This window comes from Rhinatrema bivittatum, chromosome 6 (genome assembly GCF_901001135.1).
Source record: "Rhinatrema bivittatum chromosome 6, aRhiBiv1.1, whole genome shotgun sequence".
NCBI classification, from domain to species: Eukaryota; Metazoa; Chordata; class Amphibia; order Gymnophiona; family Rhinatrematidae; genus Rhinatrema; species Rhinatrema bivittatum.
Window position 1 is genome coordinate 147,800,386 of NC_042620.1, and position 19,772 is coordinate 147,820,157.

The 19,772-nt window shown below is 44.0% G+C and overlaps 1 protein-coding gene across 2 annotated transcripts in view; it reads left to right on the top strand.

Moving 5' to 3' along the window:
- The window catches only part of RFTN2 (raftlin family member 2), a 527,077-nt gene that overhangs the window by 16,910 nt on the left and 490,395 nt on the right, over positions 1–19,772 (top strand). The window lies entirely within an intron of this gene.

The window sequence follows — 19,772 nt, forward strand, 5'->3', positions numbered from 1 at the left end:
CAAAAAAGCAAACAGAATGTTAGGAATTATTAGGAAGGGAATGGTTAATAAAACGGAAAATGTCATAATGCCTCTATATCGCTCTATGGTGAGACCACACCTTGAATACTGTGTACAATTCTGGTCTCCGCATCTCAAAAAAGATAAAGTTGCAATGGAGAAGGTACAGAGAAGGGCAACCAAAATGATAAAGGGGATGGACAGCTCCCCTATGAGGAAAGGCTGAAGGGCTTTTCAGCTTGGAGAACAGATGGCTGAGGGATATGATAGAGGTCTTTAAGATCATGAGAGGTCTTGAACGAGTAGATGTAACTCGGTTATTTACACTTTCAAATAATAGAAGGACTAGGAGGCATGCCATGAAGTTAGCAAGTAGCACATTTAAGACTAATCGGAGAAAATTCTTTTTCACTCAACGCACAATAAAGCACTGGAATTTGTTGCCAGAGGATGTGGTTAGTGCAGTTAGTGTCGTTGGGTTCAAAAAAGGTTTGGATAAGTTATTGGAAGAGAAGTCCATTAATGGCTATTAATCAAATTTACTTAGGAAATAGCCACTGCTATTAATTGCATCAGTAGCATGGGAACTTCTTAGTGTTTGGGTAATTGCCAGGTTCTTGTGGCCTGATTTGGCCTCTGTTGGAAACAGTATGCTGGGCTTGATGGACCCTTGGTCTGACCCAGCATGGCAATTTCTTATGCTCTTATATAATTGGCATCTCAGAGATATGGTGGAAAGAGGATAATGCTATACCAATGGGATAGTGCTATACTAAGGTACAAATTATATCGCAATGACAGAGAGGAGCATCTTGGTGGCAGGGTGGCGCTTTATGTCCAGGATGGCATAGAGTCTAACAGTATAAAGATCCTGCATGAGACTAAATGCACAATTGAATCTTTATGGATAGAAATCCCTTGCGTGCTGGGGAAGAGTATAGTGATAGGATTATACAACAGTCTACCTGGCCAAGATGGTGAGACGGAAAGTGAAATGCTAAGAGAAATTAGGGAAATTAACCAAATTGGTAGTACAGTAATAATGAGAGATTTCAATTACTTCAATTTTGACTGGGTAAGTGAAACATCAGGACATCCTAGACAGATAAAGTTCCTGGATGGAATAAATGACAGTTTTATGGAGCAGTTGGTTCAGGAACCGATGAGAGAGGGAGCAGTTTTAGATCTAATTCTCAGTGGAGCGCAGGATTTGGTGAGAGAGGTAATGGTGGTGGGGCTTCTTGGCAATATTGATTTTAATATAATCAAATTTGAATTCATGACTGGAAGGAGCGCATTAAGTAAATCCACAGCTCTAGCGCTAAACTTCCAAAAGAGAAACTTTGAGAAAATTAGAAAAAAACTGAGGTACAGCTACAAAGGTAGAAAGTGTGCAATAGGCATGGACATTGTTAAAAAAAATACCATCCTAGAAGTACAGTCCATATGTATTCCTCGTATTAAGAAAGGTGGAAGGTAGGTTAAACAATTGCCAGCATGGCTAAAAAGTAAGGTGAAAGAAACTATTTTAGCCATAAAAACATCCTTCAAAAACTGGAAGAAGGATCCATCTGAAGAACATAGGATTAAGCATAAGCATTGGCAAGTTAAATTTAAGACACTGATAAGACAGGCTAAGAGAGAATTTGAAAAGAAATTGGCATAGAGGCAAAAACTCACAATAAAAACTTTTTAAAATATATCCGAAGCAGAAAGCCTGCAGGGGAGCTGGTTGGACCATTAGATGATCAAGGGGTTAAAGGGACACTTAGGGAAGATAAGGCCATCACAGAAAGATTAAACGATTTCTTTGGTTCGGTATTTATTGAAGAGGATGTTAGGGAGATACCTGTTCTGAGATGATTTCAAGGATGACTATTCAGATGAACTGAACCAAATCATGGTGAACCTGGAAGATATGGAAGGCCAGATTAACAAACTGAAGAGTAGTAAATCACCTGGACCAGATGGCATACACCCCAGGGTTCTGAAAGAACTAAAAAATGAAATTTCAGACCTATTTCAATAAATATATAACCTATTATTAAAATCATCTGTTATACCTGAAGATTGGAAGATGGCCAATATAACCCCCATATTTAAAAAGGGCTCCAAGGGTAATCCAGGAAACTATAGACTGGTGAGCCTTTCTTCAGTTCTGGGAAAAATCCTGGAAACTGTTATAAAGAATAAAATCACAAAACATTTAGATAGACATGGTTTAATGGGACACAGCCAGCATGGATTTACCCAAAGGAAATCTTGCCTCACAAATCTACATTTTTTTGAAGGGGTGAATAAACATGTTGACAAAGGTGAACCAGTAGATGTGGTGTATTTGGATTTTCAGAAGGAGTTTGTCAAAGTTCTGCATGAGAGACTTCTAAGAAAAATAAAAGTCATGGGATAGGAGGTGATGTCCTTTTATGGATTGCAAGCTGGTTAAAAGACAAGAAACAGAGAGTAGGATTAAATGGTCTGTTTTCACAGTGGAAAAATGTAAACAGTGGAGTGCCTCAGGGATCTATACTTGGACCAGTGCTATTTAATGTATTAATAAATGATCTGGAAAGGGGTACGACGAATGAGGTGATCAAATTTGAAGATGATTGTGATAAATTGCAGGAGGACCTTGCAAGACTGGAAGATTGGGCTTCCAAATGGCAGATGAAATTTAACGTGGAGAAGCGCAAAGTGATGCATATAGGGAAAAATAACCCTTGCTGTAATAACATAGTGTTAGGTTCTGTCTTAGTAGTTACCACCCAGAAAAGAGATCTAGGCATCATAGTGGATAATACATTGAAATCGTCAGTGTGCTGTGGCGAACAAAAAAGCAAACAGAATGTTAGGGATTATTAAGAAGGGAATGGCAAATAAAACGATTGATATCGTAATGCCTCTATATTGTTCCATGGCGAAACTGCATCTTGAATACTGTGTGCAATTCTGGTCGCCGCATCTCAAAAAATTATAGTTGCACTGGAGAAAGTATAGAGAAGGGCAACCAAAATGAAAAGGGGCATGGAACGGCTGCCCTATGAGGAAAGGCTAAAGAAGTTAGGGCTGTTCAGTTTGGAGAAGAGACAACTGAGGGGGAATATGATAGAAGTCTACAAAATCATGAAAGTACATGAACAAGTTAATATAAATCAGTTATTTATGCTCTCAGATAATAGAAGGACTAGGGGGCAGTCCATGAAGTTAGCAAGTAACTCATTTAAAATAAATTGAAGAAAATTCTTTTTCACTCAGTGCATAGTTAAGCTCCGGAATTCATTGCCAGAGGATGTGATTACAGCATTTAGTGTAACTGGGTTTAAATAAGGTTTGGATAAGTTCCTAGAGGAAAAATCCATAAACTGCTATTAATTAATAAGCAAATGTAGCTTGTGATTTATCTAATGTTTGGGAGGGGAAGGTGGGGGGGGCGGAGGGAACGGGGAAAGCCACCAGGGCTCCCCTAGGGCTCGGCACATGCAAGGTGCACAAGCGTGCACCCCCTTGCGCACGCCGACCCCGGATTTTATAACATGCGCGTGGCTGCGAGCGCTTGTTATAAAATCGGGCATAGATTTGTGCAAGCTGGGTTGCGCGCACAAATCTACACCCGCGCGTAATTCTTAAAGAGTTTCCAGGCCGGTGAAGAAATCCTGTTCGACAGGGGTTTACACTTGTGGCACCCTGGCTTCCTGTCTCTTAGTGGAATGTTTCTGGATTTCTTCCCTATTCCAAACAAGCTGAGGGCTCTATCTCGTGGGTAACTCCCTACTGGAATAGGAAGTGAATTATTCGCTTGGGGTTGAGTTATACATCCTAGCAACTTGTGCTTATCCCGGCGGTCCAGCGATCTGCCTCCTTGTGTTCTTCTCTCTCCTTCCAACTTCCAGTTGGAATTTTGTGGGAAGTGGGGAAGCTAAGGTATTCATGGTATAATTTAGTGTATACCTGCAGGGAAAGATACACCTCTTTTTCCTCTATATTTTCACCAAGCTCTGGCCAATACTGCATTTAGCTTTTCTCACTTCACTAGGTTCCCAAAGTGTCTTCCTGCTCACCTGAACTATCCTGTATGCAGAATGGATAGCTCTGCCCTTGATAGGGTGCAGTGTGGGTGAGCTTCAGGCCTAAAGTATCTCCCTACTCGGGGGTTTGGGCTAGCGATCCCATTCAGGGATTGCCTTTCATGCCTGAAACTCTTGAGGCTGTCCTGTTAGCTATATCTGGTGCTTTGGCATGTACGGTCTGTCACAGACCCTGCTGTTATTGCTTATTATTCTTCCAAGCATTGCTTGGGTTTTCTGCCCATTATGCTTATTAGCCAAACATGGACACACTTCTGCAGAGACAGTCTGTCCTTCAGATGTCAGTGGACCGCAGTTTCTTTCTGGGGAGTTCTTGAGCCCCAGTTGGTTTTTCAGTTGTAACACCAAAGAAAACAGTGAAGTCTTCGTCTAAAAGTCCTTCTCTTGTTTACATCTCTAGACTTTTTCCTATATCCAGGAGGTTCTATTCCTGCTGTTGTTGTCCGGGTTTACTGATCCAAAACTCTGCTTGCTTTGTTTTCCGTGATGTGGAGTATATTGCTTGCTGGCACTCATATCACTCCTCTGCCTTAGGTGCCTCAGTCTTTTCTATGGTTTTCTCTTTATAGAACACAACTCTTTTCCCACTTAGACCTTGTTGTGGGTTGGCTACCCCATAGGAAAAAGGGGTGATGCTTTAAGCATGGTGTGGTTTCCTACTTTGTCCCGCTCAGACAGCCTATAGCTTGGGATTCACCCATGTGTGAGGACTACCATCCTGCTTGACCACGGAGAAGGCAGAGTTGCTTACCTTTAACAGGTATTCTCTGAGGACAGCAGGATATTAATCCTCAAGAAACGCACCCGCCTCCCTTGGGAGTTGGTTTCTCCAAGTATTAGGTATATTTTGAATTGAGGTACTCTGCCTAGGGGGCAGGGTGATGACTACAGCTGCACATGCTCAGTAGGACTTGTTTAAAAGTTCTAGATTCTTTGAGATCAAAGTTCCATGCCAGCCTCCATCCGATAATGTCACCCATGATGAGGACTAACACCCTGCTGTCCTCAGAGAACACCTGTTACAGGTAAGCAACTCTGCTTTTTAAATGCTTAACTTGTGCCTTAAGTACTTCTAATTTTTCACTAACAGCTAAAAAATAATTTGTAGTTTGTATCACTTGAGTTCTTTGTATTTTAATGGAGATTTGATCCTTTTCAAAATTATTTATAAGCTGCAATCACTGATTGGACAGATCAACATTGTCTTTTGTTAAGCACAAATAGACCTCTGCAAATTCTTTGCATACATTGGCATTTCTTTTATCTTTTCTTTCTTGAGTTCCTAGTTATATTTTATCTTTTGTTGTCCAATGTCATGCCATGACAAATCAAAGAATTCAAACTCATCTTTTCTCTTACAATAGGAATATATTTGCTCATTTAAAACTTTGAAATCAAATGCTTCCATGTTTGAGAGCACTTAGAGAGAAAAAAATACAAGGTTACAGGGCCTTTTATTTATTTTTCTTATATAGATGTGTATTCTTATATAGATGTGTATCCATAAAGAGACATCACTGCACATTGTAAATAAGTTACCTCTGTAAATTTTTTACGCTGCTATCCTTGTCTCCTTCCTCCCCCAGTTCTACAACCTTGTTTTATTGTAACTTTTGCTTCCTTCGCACTTGTTAAAAGAACAGTTTTTGCACCCCCTGTTATATGTAAACCGGCATGATATGATCTTATCATGAATGCCGGTATAGAAAAACCTTAAATAAATAAAATAAAATCCTTGGATGTAGACATACTCTCTTTCAGGAAGAAGAGAAATTTGAGGGATAGCAGAAATTAAGAACACCTTCCTTTTATGGAAGGAAGTTTAGTGAGAATAAAAAGGAGGAATAAGTAAGAATTGCAAGATATCAGCTCTAGTATGGGCAGCCCACACATTCACTAGGATACAAGCTAGCATGAAAAGAAGTTGTAAGGAAAAGGTATAGCTTAAATTACAGGGATAGATATGTAATGTATCAAATGAGGGACTGTTTTACTGAAAACCAATTCCAACACAAGTCAGAATATCTATAATCTTTCTAAGCAGCTCACACAATGGAAAAGTTTTGACAAGTAAAATAAACTATAACAAACTCATGGGTACAATATATTCATTTCAAATAACTACTAATGGCTGCATATATGATCATATGGCTGCACATAAATCTTCAATAGCATTTTAGAACCCAGGTATGTATGCTTATGAGCAAATACAGGCAATGCATTAACAGCATTATTGCTTTTGTGTCAAAACTTTAACGCATTGTGCGATATAAATTCTTACTTAATTGCTCCAGTTGTTAAGATTCAAGATAAGATTAGTATATAGAGAACAAAGTAACATCTCTCATTCCCTATTTCAGTTCCCTCTTCTTTCATTCATATTCATCTTCGTTATGCCTATGGATGTTGTAGAATACCACCAACATAGCTGTGGATTTGACCTATAAAAATAAGCTTGTTATATTTGCCATTCTGTGACTTTATTTTGAATTTACTGTTTTAGTGTGTGTTAAATTCAGTTTTACTGCCTTGTTTTATTTTCAAATATTTTATTATAACTATTCATTGGTTAGAGCTCAACAAGAAGAGTATTTTAAAGCAGCGATTCTCAACCAGTGTGTCGCGACACACCAGTGTGTCGCCAAGCACCGACAGGTGTGTCGTAGCTCCCAGTGTCCCACTGCCCCAGTTGTGCTTCCCTGTTCCCTGTCCCCGTGGGCCAATGGCAGGCCTCCTCCATTCTTCCTGCCGCTGCGCAGTTCAATCGGAAGCCTTCTCCCTTCTACCTGCCAGTGGGAGTAGGAAGAAGGGAGGAAGCTTATGATTGACGGGTGAGGCAGGAAAATGAGATATAGCATAGGCCGGGCGTGGGGGGTTGGGAGGAGTGTCAGTGTCAAAGTGAGGCCGCCACGGGAGCTTATCCCCATGGCGGTGAAGAAGCCTGACCCGATGAAGCAAGGCCGCCACAGGAGCTCATCCTCGTGGCAGTGAAGAGGAAACCCGACCCCGATGAAGCAAGGCCGCCACGGGAGCTCATCCCCGTGGTGGCAAAGAAGAAACCCGACCCCAACGAATCAAGGCCACCACGGGATCCCATCCGCGTGGTGGCGAAGAGGAAGCCTGACCCTGGCCAAGCAAGACCATCATGGGAGCCCATTCCTGTGGCTGCGAAGAGGAAGCTTGACCCTGGCCAAGCAAGGCTGCCATGGGAACCCATCCCTGTTGTGGCAAAAAAGAAGTCCCGCTGGAGTAAAGCCATGGTGGAACTGGAGCCCATCCCTGCAGTGAAGGAAGAAGAGGTTTGGCGGTGAGGCCTGGTGCATGCATGTGAGAATGGGAGCTTGGATGTGGGTGTGAATGGGAGCCTGGGTGAGGGCTGGTGTGTGTGGGTGTGAATGGGTGCCTGGGTGATGGCTGGTGTGTGTGGGTGTGATTGGGTGCCTGGGTGAGAGATGGTGTGAGTGAATGCGTGCTGGTGTGTGTGGGTGTGCTAGTGTATGTGGGTGTGAATGGGTGCGAGAGCATTTGTGTGTGATTTTAAGCTTGTATATAAAAGAGAGCATGTGTGTGATTGAGAGAGAGACTGGTCAGGGAGGTGATGTGTTTCTGGGTGAGAGAGAGAGACTGGTCAGGAAGATGACTGGTGTGTGCGTGAGAGACAAAGACTGGTCATGGGGTCTAATTTGGGTTATGTATGTGTGAGTGAGTGACTGGTTGTGGACCTAAGAAGAGGATCGTGAGGACAGAGCTTCAGCAGCCGCTGCTGCTTCTGGTGTGTGCTTTTGGCCTGCAAGAGAAAGGAGTAGGAGATTTGCTAGAGATGGTAAGTAAAGGTGTCTTTTTAAGTTTATTTTTCTTGATTAACTGCCATTTTAATTATTGGGTATTATGTAATCTGTCTGTTTTGAAATATTTAATTGGTATTTGGACAATATGAGTTTTTAATTGTTTTATGTTATTCTGTTCATCAACTGTTTTGAAACATTTAAATTGACACTTTAAATATAAAATTAGATAAGGTGACAACGCAAGATATAACAAGCTGGGAGAATTTTAAAGAAGTCACACTATCAGAAGTAACTAAATTAATCCAAATTTTAAATCCTGCAAAGCATACAATACGTGTAATTCCAGTTCAAACCCTAAAACAATTAAATCATATAATAGCACCAACATTGACACTAATCATCAATAAATCCCTAGAAGAAGGCATATTACCAGAACAGCTAAAACGTGCTATCATTAAGCCAATCCTAAAAAAGAAAAATCTTGATACCAAAATATTAAACAATTATAGACCAATATCAGTCCTGCCTAGCATTGCAAAATTGATTCAAAAAGTGGTACTAAAACTGAATGAACATCTGGAACAAAATGATCTAATATATGCCACACAGTACGGATTCAGAAAGAATCACAGTACTGAAACACTGTTACTATCATTGCAGGATACGGTTTTGAGAGGGTTCGACTCAGGACAAAGATTTCTATTAGTAATGTTGGACCTATCGGCCGCGTTCGATATGGTCCAGCATGGCTTTACCCAAGGCAAGTCTTGCCTCACAAATCTGCTTCACTTTTTTGAAGGAGTTAATAAACATGTGGACAAAGATGAACCGGTAGCTGTAGTATACTTGGATTTTCAGAAGGCGTTTGACAAAGTTCCTCATGAGAGGCTTCTAGGAAAAGTAAAACGTCATGGGATAGGTGGTGATGTCCTTTTGTGGATTGCAAATTGGCTAAAAGACAGGAAACAGAGAGTAGGATTAAATGGACAATTTTCTCAGTGGAAGGGAGTGGGCAGTGGAGTGCCTCAGGGATCTGTTTTGGGACCCTTACTTTACAATATATTTATAAATGATCTGGAAAGAAATACGACGAGTGAGATAATCAAATTTGCAGATGATACAAAATTGTTCAGAGTAGTTAAATCACAAGCAGATTGTGATAAATTACAGGAAGACCTTGTGAGACTGGAAAATTGGGCATCCAAATGGCAGATGAAATTTAATGTGGATAAGTGCAAGGTGATGCATATAGGGAAAAATAACCCATGCTATAGTTACACAATGTTAGGTTCCATATTAGGTGCTACAACCCAAGAAAGAGATCTAGGCGTCAGAGTGGATAACACATTGAAATCGTCGGTTCAGTGTGCTGCAGCAGTCAAAAAAGCAAACAGAATGTTGGGAATTATTAGAAAGGGAATGGTGAATAAAACGGAAAATGTCATAATGTCTCTGTATCGCTCCATGGTGAGACCACACCTTGAATACTGTGTACAATTCTGGTCACCGCATCTCAAAAAAGATATAATTGCGATGGAGAAGGTACAGAGAAGGGCTACCAAATGATAAAGGGAATGGAACAGCTCCCCTATGAGGAAAGACTAAAGAGGTTAGGACTTTTCAGCTTGGAGAAGAGATGGCTGAGGGGGGATATGATAGAGGTGTTTAAAATCATGAGAGGTCTAGAACGGGTAGATGTGAATCGATTATTTACTCTTTCGGATAATAGAAAGACTAGGGGGCACTCCATGAAGTTAGCATGTGGCGCATTTAAAACTAATCGGAGAAAGTTTTTTTTTACTCAACGCACAATTAAACTCTGGAATTTGTTGCCAGAGGATGTGGTTAGTGCAGTTAGTATAGCTGTGTTTAAAAAAGAATTGGATAAGTTCTTGGAGGAGAAGTCCATTACCTGCTATTAATTAAGTTGACTTAGAAAATAGCCACTGCTATTACTAGCAACAGTAACATGGAATAGACTTAGTTATTGGGTACTTGCCAGGTTCTTATGGCCTGGATTGGCCACTGTTGGAAACAGGATGCTGGGCTTGATGGACCCTTGGTCTGACCCAGTATGGCATGTTCTTATGTTCAATCATAATATCATGGGCCTTATTTTCCAATATCGCATTGGTAACGCATTAGGGGGCGTTACCAATGCAAATGAGGCTTCTTTCGTGCAGTGGGGAAAAATCGCGTGCGGCGATGTTTTCGCCATTCACGAAAACATTAGCGCCGCACGCGATGTTTTCCCAGTGCACGATGATTCTTTCAGTCTTTTATCGCAGTGCACGATATTTGCCGGTTTCTTTTATCGCGGTGCACGATAGTCCCAGACAGCCTGTTTCAGGCTCCTGGAGAGAGAGAGAGAGAAAAAGAGAGAGAGAGAGTGCCTTGCTATAGTGTCTCCTCCCTAGACAGGTATTTGTATCCCTATGAGAGGCCCACCTAGTAACTCGAGGCGAGGGTTAAGTATTAGTGTAGGGGGGTAGGGGCCACTTTGACATTCAACGTGAGATGTACGAAGAGAACAGTGGTCTCTTGTGAAGATTTGCTGGCCATTGCCCAAATCTCCAAGATGAGATTTGGGCAATGTTCTTTCCACCTAGCTTGTTGTTGCCCAGGTAGAGTGTCCATCAAGCGCTCTCTCTCTCTCTCTCTCTCTCTCTCTCTCTCTCACATCATGAACCTCAATATATACTGGCTATGTAGCCCAAATTGGGCTAATCTTGCAATAACAGCAATTTGTGATACACATGCTTATTAGCATAAGGTACACCCCTTTTTGGTATCGCATGCGATATTGGAAAATGAGGCCCTATGTTAGGTGCTTTATTTGTTTCCATTTCTCCAAGTTTGCACTGCATACAGAGTGGCTTTTTTTGTTTTCCATTCCAGTTTCTGTCTCCATATTTATAATTTGTGGTCTTTCTGTCCTTGGTGAAGGTCGGCTTTGTGTGTGACCGAGGTGAGGTATTTTACTAGCATGTAGGCATTTGTATCAATCTTATTTATTGTGTTTTCTCAATAGGATATGCATTAGTGGTAAATTACTGTCTTTTCAAAAGGAAGACTATTGTACCTAGTAGTAAGGGGAATTTTTTTTGCTTTACTGAGATGTCACCAGAACCAGAATATCTTTTTTGTATGGTGAGTTGTATGGGTAATGACCTAGTTCTGTTCTGATCTATTGTTGGGGGTCAAGGGGGTTCCCATGGATGCAGAGTGTATACTTATATATAACCCCGTGACGGTCACATGTTCAGTTTGTCACATATGTGAGAACCATGTCAGGTGTGTCCCTGCTGAAAAAAGGTAGAGAACTACTGTTTTAATGTATTGAACGCATGTATTTTTCTGCCTATTTTAAAAATATATGTGCATATATTTTACTTGTCAATAGAAAGTAGGACTTAACCTGATTTACGCACATTAAGTCATCATATTTTAAAACAGGCATACATAATTAAAATTAACAGTTTACCAATTACACCACCGGTTTGTTCAGATTCTTCAGCCTGAATTCCCCTAGTTCCCCCAGACCTCCCATCTTGCCAATAATGTACAATAAGTAAGTCTAATATCAATTATGCCAAATAATTAGCAGGTGTAAAATTACAAAGTTGCCAAATGTATGCATGTGTCTTTTAAAATAGTAACTCTTGGCTTCACCCCAGAATGCCCCTGGACTGCCCCTTTTATACACACGTATTTGGCGCACAAAATGTAAAGTACATTCTCACAGGACAAGCAGGATGGTTGTCCTCACAAATGGTGACATCGAGGATGGAGCCCACCACGGAAAACTTCTGTCAAAGTTTAAACAGAACTTTGACTGGCCCCTACTGGGCATGCCCAGCAAGGCACTGACCCTGCAGCCAGCAGGGGTCTCCCTTCAGTCTTCTTTTTTCCGCGCAGCAGTTGCCACGCGGTGAAAGGAGCTCTCTAACCACGTTCCTGACAGGAATTTGGAAGTTAATTTCCTAAGAAAATTTGCCCCTCAGGGGTCTCCCTTCGACAAATTTTTTAGTCATCTTACGGAACCCGGTAAGTTTTTTGCCTTTTTCCATCGACTACCGTCGATTTTGGCCCTTGAGGCCTATTGGCACTTACCGATCCCCAGCCTAAATTTTGGCTTCAGGCCATGGCAACGGGGTTCCGCCGTTGTCCGGATTGTACCCGGACTATGTCCATCACAGACCCCCACAGGGTTTGTGTAATGTGTTTGGGTAGTGAGCATGATGTCCTGACTTGCACCAAATGTGCCTTAATGACACCCAAGGGTCGCAAAGCCAGGATGGAGAAGATGGGACTCCTCTTCCATGCACCCATCCCAACGCCATCGATAGCATCGACGTCATCGGAACCGGCACCGTCGAAGTTGTACCATCATCGTCAACCCTCCGGTGACCGTCCGCCATCGATCGCTTCTCGGCCGTCGACTCCCGTCCCTTCCCCGGATGGGCGAGGGGATCGGAAGGAAAGGCACCGCCATCGACGGCACAAGTCTCGGCCTGTCGAGGATCCACAGCCATCGACCTCTGCTCAAGCCGAGCCACCGACAAAGAAGCCGCGAACAGACCGGACACCCTCCACGTCTCGTTCGCCGGCATCGAGGAAACCCTCACCCTCCCGGGGTGCGGGGGCCGTGATCCCACCGGTTACGGTGGTCCCTCCGGCCCTGCCTCAGCCTCCCTCTCCCGTCGAGCCGGGTATGGTTACCCCTGGTCTCCGGGCAGAACTGGACCGGCTGGTCCAGGAGGCCATCGAGAAAGCGATGAAGAAATTGCAACCTCCATCGGCACCGTCTCCGGCACCGGTTCCAGTGCCGCCCCCAACACCGACACCGGCACCGGCTTCGCCACCGAGGGAACCAACTACCGAGCCGTTGATACAAGCGCTAGCACCGCTACTGAGCCGCATGGAGGCGCTCATGACGGCCCTTCCATCGGTGATTCCAGTACCATCGACAACACCACCGTCTCCGACTGGATTTTCATCGGCAGGAGAAACACCATTCCGGATTCCCCCTTCCGGGGTGGTTCCATCGGTGCCTTCTGGTATATCTCCACCGATATATCCTTCGGTTCCATCCATTCCACGCCAGGCACCGATTCCATCGGCAGCACCGAAGCCATCGATGCCATTTCTGGTTCCACCTACGGCACCGATTCCACCTCGGTTTCCATCGATGCCTTCAGAGCCTCAGCCAGGTCCATCAGGGCTACAAGCCCCACTTGATCCCTACGATACCTGGGGTGATGATGATGATACATCTTCTGACACAGATTTGCCTTCGCCACCATCTCCTACAGAGAGTAGAAAAAGATCTCCTCCTGAGGATCTATCTTTCATTAATTTTGTGAAAGAGATGTCAGAAGTTGTACCCTTTCAACTACAATCTGAAGCTGATGACAGACACCAGATGATGGAACTCCTTCAATTTCTGGATGCTCCAAAAATCATCGCTTCCATCCCTATACACCAGGTGTTTTTGGATCTGCTCAAGAAAAACTGGGAATCTCCTTCATCAGTGTCCCCAGTTAACAAAAAAGCTGACTCCACCTACCTTGTCCAGTCAGCACCAGGTTTCCAAAAACCTCAACTGGATCATCGCTCTGTTGTGGTTGAGTCCGCGCAGAAGAAGGCCAAGCGTCTTAAGCCACACTCTTCTACCCCACCTACCAGGGACAACAAGTTCCTAGATAGTGTTGGACGGAAAGTCTATCATGGAGCTATGTTGATTTCACGCATAGCTTCATATCAACTTTACATGACTCAGTACAACAGAGCCATCCTTAAGCAGATGCAAGACTATGCTGACACGTTGCCAGACCAATACCAACCGCAGCTTCAAGCCCTTCTTCACAAGGGATTTGAGGCAGGGAAGCACGAGATTAGGACTGCCTACGACATATTCGATGCTTCCACAAAAGTTTCAGCCACAGCCATCTCAGCCAGACGTTGGGCTTGGTTAAAATCATCCAACCTTCGCCCAGAGGTTCAGGATCGTCTTGCTGATTTACCCTGCTTAGGCGATAATTTGTTTGGAGAGCAAATTCAGCAGATTGTGGCGGAGTTAAAAGACCACCATGAGACGTTGAAACAACTCTCATCTGTCCCACCTGAGCTGACCTCCAAGCAACCGCAAAAGAAAGACTCTAAGAAGTCATTCTTTCGACCACGCCGTTATTACCCTCCATCGGCCAGGCCTCGTCCAGCTCGATCCTCTACTAGGCCTCAGCCGCGTCAGCCTAGGAAACAAAGGCCTACTGTAGCCCCTCCTCCTGGGCCTGCGGCTGGCCTTTGACTCCCCTGTAGGGAACACATGCCAAACCCCTCTTCCGGACATCCCTGTAGGAGGTCGACTGTACCATTTTCTACAACCTTGGTTGCAGATCACCTCAGATCAGTGGGTGCTAACAATTATCGCACAGGGTTACCACCTCAACTTCATATCTCTTCCGGCAGACTCCCCGCCTCTTCAAGCGTGGAGTCTATCCACCCATTTGGCTCAATTACAACAGGAAGTATCCCTTCTTCTGCAATCAAATGCTATAGAACCCGTTCCTCCCTCTCAACGAGGCAAGGGATTCTATTCCAGATACTTCCTAATACCAAAGAAATCAGGGGGACTACGTCCCATTTTGGACCTTCGAGCCCTCAACAAATACCTTCAAAAAGAGAAGTTCAAAATGGTAACCCTAGGCGCGCTGCTCCCTCTGCTACAAAGAGGGGATTGGCTGTGCTCTCTCGACCTCAAGGACGCTTATACCCACATTGCGATCACACAATCCCATCGCAAATATCTGCGGTTTCTAGTAGGCCACGACCATTATCAATACCGTGTCCTACCTTTCGGTCTAGCTTCTGCCCCACGAGTCTTTACCAAATGTCTCGTAGTGGTAGCAGCATTCCTAAGGAAGGAAGGTGTCCACGTCTACCCATACCTGGACGATTGGCTAATCAGGGCCTCCACCCAACAGATAGCTCAATCCTCCCTAAAATTGACAATTCAAACACTCCTTTCCTTAGGGTTTCTCGTCAATTACGAGAAATCTTGCTTAGTCCCGTCTCAAACCTTATCCTTCATTGGGGCAGACTTGGACACCTTACAGGCAAAGGCTTACCTTCCTCTTCAGAGGGTCCACACCCTAATGTCCCTGGCTCGCCAGCTCCAGTCTCAGAACATTGCCACGGCTCGCCAGTTCCTCATTCTCCTAGGGCACATGGCATCCTCGGTTCAAGTCACTCCCATGACCCGACTAGCCATGAGAGTAACACAATGGACTCTACGACACCAATGGATTCAAGCTTTTCAGCCTCTGTCCTCCATAGTCACAGTCACACAAGCGCTGCGCCTATCCTTAACCTGGTGGACGACTCAGGTCAACCTCCTTCAGGGCTTACCCTTTCTTCCACCGGATCCGCAAGTAATCCTAACCACCGACGCTTCTCACATCGGTTGGGGAGCCCATGTGGACGACTTTCAAACCCAAGGGTTATGGTCCAAAGAGGAAGCCGAACACCAGATCAATTTCCTGGAACTTCGAGCAATCCGCTATGCGCTCCGCACTTTCAAAGATCATCTCTTTCATCAGATAATCTTAATCCAGACGGACAACCAAGTGGCCATGTGGTACATAAACAAGCAGGGAGGCACAGGCTCCTTCCTTCTGTGTCAGGAAGCTGCGCAGATCTGGGCGGAAGCCCTCTCCCACTCCATGTACCTCAGGGCCACTTACCTGCCGGGAGTAGACAATATATTGGCAGACCAGCTGAGCCGTGTCTTCCAACCACACGAGTGGTCACTCGATCCTCTGGTAGCGACCTCTCTGTTTCACAAGTGGGGTTCTCCTCGCATAGACCTCTTTGCGTCCCCTCAGAACCACAAAGTGGACGATTACTGCTCTCTCATTCGGAGCCAGCACTCTCGGCCGAGGGATGCATTCTCCCTCAAGTGGACAACCGGTCTGCTCTATGCATTCCCTCCACTCCCTCTTGTGTCAAAGACTCTCGTGAAGCTACGCCAGGACGGAGGAACCATGATCCTGATAGCACCTTACTGGCCACGCCAAGTATGGTTTCCAATACTCCAGGATCTCTCCATCCGCAGGCACATTCCTCTGGGAAAGGACCCGCATCTGCTCACTCAAAACGACGGATGCCTCCTCCATCCCAACCTCCAAGTCTTGTCCCTGACGGCATGGATGTTGAAAGGTTAGTCCTTCAGCCTTTCAACCTTTCAGATTCCGTTTCTCGGGTCCTGATAGCTTCACGAAAGCCTTCCACAAGAAAGTCTTACTCATACAAATGGAAAAGGTACACATCATGGTGCACTTCTCAGTCCCTTGATCCCCTTTCCTGTCCAATCTCCAAATTCTTGGACTATTTATGGCATCTCTCTGAATCAGGTCTTAAAACCTCTTCTATCAGAATGCATGTCAGTGCGGTAGCCGCCTTCCATAAGGGTATTGGGGGTAATCCTATTTCAGTACAACCCCTAGTAACACGCTTTCTTAAGGGCTTGCTCCATCTAAAGCCGCCCTTGCGTCCTCCGGCCCCATCCTGGGACCTTAACCTGGTTCTTGGTCGTCTTATGAAACCTCCTTTCGAACCTCTGCACTCCTGTGACTTTAAATATCTCACTTGGAAAGTGTTATTCCTTTTGGCTATTACTTCAGCTCGCAGGGTTAGTGAATTACAGGCCCTAGTTACCTATCCGCCTTACACTAAGCTCCTGCAGGACCGCGCGGTACTCCGCACTCACCCTAAATTTTTACCTAAGGTAGTTTCTGAGTTTCATATCAATCAATCCATCATACTACCTATCTTTTTTCCCAGGCCCCACTCCAACTCTGGAGAGCAGACCCTGCATACCCTAGACTGTAAACGGGCTCTAGCTTTTTACCTAGACCGTACAGTTTCCCACAGGAAGAGCACTCAATTATTCGTCTCTTTCCATCCTAATAAGTTGGGACAACCTGTGGGTAAGCAGGCTCTTTCTTCCTGGTTGGCGGACTGCATTTCTTTTTGCTATGAGCAAGCTGGCATTCCTTTTCAAGACCGTGTTAAAGCACACTCTGTGAAGGCCATGGCGACGTCAGTGGCACACCTTCGATCGGTGCCGCTTCCTGACATCTGCAAAGCTGCAACCTGGAGTTCTCTCCATACCTTTGCAGCCCATTATTGTTTGGACAAGGCTGGAAGACAGGATTCCATCTTCGGCCAGTCTGTCTTGCGTAACCTTTTTCCAACCTGATGTACCAACACCCTTCCACCTACCCGGTTGGGTGCGGATGCCCTTTCCCAAATTTCTCCTCACTTATTGTGCCTGCTGCACACCGTTGGGTACATTTGGTGCAAATCGGGACATCCTCAGCTCGGTACTCACCCATTTGTGAGGACAACCATCCTGCTTGTCCTGTGAGAAAGCAAATGTTGCTTACCTGATGTAACAGGTGTTCTCACAGGACAGCAGGATGTTAGTCCTCACGAAACCCGCCCGCCTCCCCGCGGTGTTGGGTTCGTTTTATTCTTACTTTCTAGGCACTGCCTGTAGCTTTGAAAATCAGACTGAAGGGAGACCCCTGCTGGCTGCAGGGTCAGTGCCTTGCTGGGCATGCCCAGTAGGGGCCAGTCAAAGTTCTGTTTAAACTTTGACAGAAGTTTTCCGTGGTGGGCTCCATCCTCGATGTCACCATTTGTGAGGACTAACATCCTGCTGTCCTGTGAGAACACCTGTTACATCAGGTAAGCAACATTTGCTTATTTACTTTCAACTTTTACAAAATAATAATTACGTGAGTACAGGCTTCTTTCGTATGTGTATGCTAATATTTATTCACATAATTCTTTGAAAATGTACCCCTTAGAATGAAAAAAATACCATGCCATGCAATGTCACCAAGTTTGATTACAAGGATTTTTGACTATAAATTTCACTCTGTCTAGACCCACAATTCTTCAAAATATAGAGTGTCACTCAGTCTTATCACCTACATTGAAAAGGCACCACTGGGACTTTTGATAATCTAAAGATTTCATCCAGTTTCTGACCAAATTGAAACAATGTATCAAGGTTCTTCACAATACAGAGTTATCAACCACCCTTTAACCAAAATTTAAAGGTATTATGCAGACTTTTGGATATGTTTGACTAGAAAGAAAATTTCTAGTACATACAATATACAAACATAAGTTCTACTTACCCAACTAGAGGTCCTCTGAAAATCCCATAAAGATAAGCCCCCAAAATATAATAATAGTAATAATATTAATTTAGGTCCCGAGTATAGTAGAAGAATATGATAAACCCAAAGCCAGATATTATTGTAAACATATCTTATATAAGATATCAGCTTGTTACAAATCTGTATATTACAGAGAATTGTGCAGCTGAGAAAGAGGGAGAGAGAGAAGAGTAGATGTATGTGTGTGGATGTCTGTGAATCTCTCTGCCCCAATTCTCGATAGTTCCATTGTTTATATTATTAAGTTTATGGCTGTTCAGCAGCATTTCCCTCTAAAGTGCTTACTTATAATTTATTTATTTGCCTATTTCAAATTATTTCTAACCTGTGCCCTTCTTCAATCAGGGCGGGTTACATGAATAACACACAATTTTAAAAGGCAACAGACAATGCAAAATTTACACTTTACGAAACAATAAACTCAATAATGGTAGTCAAAAATTCTCTGCAGAGAGTAGGATAATTTTCTGATTGGAAGGCTAAGTAAATAAGTATGTTTTTATTGCTTTCTTGAATTCCTTGTGAATTGATTATAGAACATATTTCTAGTGGGACTAAGTTCCAAATTGCTGGTCCTGCCATGAATAACGCTCTTACCAGAATACTTTAATGAAATATTTAAACCAGAATTTCAGCCCCACCAATCAATATCAACTAAGCTAAATACTCTGCTTGCAGGTATACAGGCTAATTTTAAAACTATAGAAGACAATATCTTTCCTCTTCGAAGTATAAATTGATTGAAGCCACTAAGGCCTGGATTTTCTAAGGTCACAGACCTTAGAAAATCCGGCAGTAACGGGGGGCAGGGGGCAGGCCCGATCACACCTCCACAGTGTGATCGCTGCCGGCTTTCGCACCCAATAGCGCCACCGTGAAAGGTGGTGCGATCGGGCACACTGCTGGCAGCGATAAGGTATCCTACCTTTTTGCCGTCAGCGAAGTCGTCACGGAGTCTGCCCCAAGGCCGCCCTGACTTCGTCCCGATTTAGATATCGCGTGCGATACCTTTGGAAAATTACCCCCTAAGACTGTTAAATAAGAGTCAACCATAGTGCAGTATTACTCAGAGAATCATTAGGCCTAGTCATGCAAAGCACAGGCAAGCTTGCTGAATTACCTTGTGGGTATGCTATCATACTGACACCCAGTTTGATCCCTGACTTGGGTCTTCCACTGCCCAAGTCAGCTGGGACTGGGAAGGCTGCAGAGACAGCATTCAGAGCCCCTTATGGCGAGGGAGTCCTGGTTATTGCTTAAGGGTGACAGTGTCCAGATTCAGGACCCATGATTGCAGGGTTCCAAAGAAGGCCTTGTGCATGGCCCCCAGTCTAGGCCTGTTGCTACAGTGACCAGATAGTTGCAAATGTCACCAAGATCCAAGCTCTGATTCCAATTGAGCTGAAGGCTGAAAGGAGCAGGAATTGCTGGGTCTAAATAAATAAAAAATAAATTTATAGTTTTTGATCTGAAGCAGCATCAAAGAAAATGTCTAAAACTTTCCTTAAAATCAGAATGTACAACAATTTGACACTGACGGTAATTTTAAAAAGAGCCCACATGCACCCATACACGTGCATATCAGCGTGCGAGCGAAGATACACTAGAATTTTAATCATGCCCGTACTTGCATGCATATATTTTAA